This window comes from Sinocyclocheilus grahami, unplaced genomic scaffold, assembly GCF_001515645.1.
Source record: "Sinocyclocheilus grahami isolate Dianchi unplaced genomic scaffold, SAMN03320097.WGS_v1.1 scaffold953.1, whole genome shotgun sequence".
In the NCBI taxonomy this organism is placed as follows: Eukaryota; Metazoa; Chordata; class Actinopteri; order Cypriniformes; family Cyprinidae; genus Sinocyclocheilus; species Sinocyclocheilus grahami.
The window spans coordinates 349,713-350,811 of NW_015506132.1; the positions used below are offsets into that span (position 1 = coordinate 349,713).

The window sequence follows — 1,099 nt, forward strand, 5'->3', positions numbered from 1 at the left end:
AAAAAAGTTTCCATCTCTCTAGAGGGCTGGGTGAAAAAAACATGGCACATAGCATTGTATTGATGATGTTCTCTGTCCGCATGGTATAAAACTATTTTTCCATTTTCTTCTTTGCATATTACCCAAGACAGAAGGCATAATACAGCGACTGGAACGAATCATATCTGTGCCTGGAACTGCAGCAGAGAAGCAGATTTTTCTAACGGAAGTGATTTTGCCTGAGGTGAGCTATAGAGATGTGTACTAAATTAACAATTAGAATAGGAATTTCATTTAAAGCAAAGAAATTGATAAGCAAGTGATGGCTTTGAGGCCTCTATTTTTTCCCCCCAGTGTTGCAGAGATCAGACCAGGTGAGGACACAGAAAGCACCGACGAGGTAAGACATTTTTAACAACAGCCCACTTTTAACAACAGCCTCCCACCCCCAAAAAATTAACCTCACTTGATTTATTCAGCGGCAACACCTAAATGGGGGAAGCCTATAACCCATTCACAAACATCAAAAATTAATTAATCTTAAATAATGATCCTTGAGACTTTGCTTTTTAGGTTTTTGCTGATTATTTTACATGCATTTTACATAATTTTCATGTGTCATCAAAAAGAATAAAAATGGAGAATAATATAAACATGGTACATGAATGAAATAACATTTTTGTAATATAAAATATCTGGCAAATATCTGTGGGATTCCTGATAAATGATACATGACAGTTAAATGAATTAATTCTGAAGGAACTGGATTTGATTAAGATCCATTAAGGTCTTAAATGACACAAGAACTGATAGACAGCATTCATTATAACAAAAGATCATATATTTCTTAAAAATGTTGTAACAGCTTTGTGTACTCTTCACGTTTGAAGCATTAACATCAGTATACATGAAATAATTTGACCATATTTGTTATTTACTGCAGGAAATCCTTCTTCTGAGAGACGCCAGGACTGCAGCTGACTGGTGTAGCAGGAGAAAATGGGATGGAAAAATACAATTTCCCATTGTCCTTTCAAGAGAAAAGGAGCAACAAATTGCATCCCAATGCAAATTGCAGAGCTGGATGGGTGAATATGACGAAAGTTCTCCAGCCGAACTG

The 1,099-nt window shown here is 35.9% G+C and overlaps 1 long non-coding RNA gene across 1 annotated transcript in view; it reads left to right on the forward strand.

Annotated features, from left to right (window-relative positions):
• LOC107564657 (uncharacterized) overlaps window positions 1–1,099 on the forward strand; it is an 8,631-nt gene that overhangs the window by 4,708 nt on the left and 2,824 nt on the right. The gene's annotated exons all lie outside the window — the stretch shown is intronic.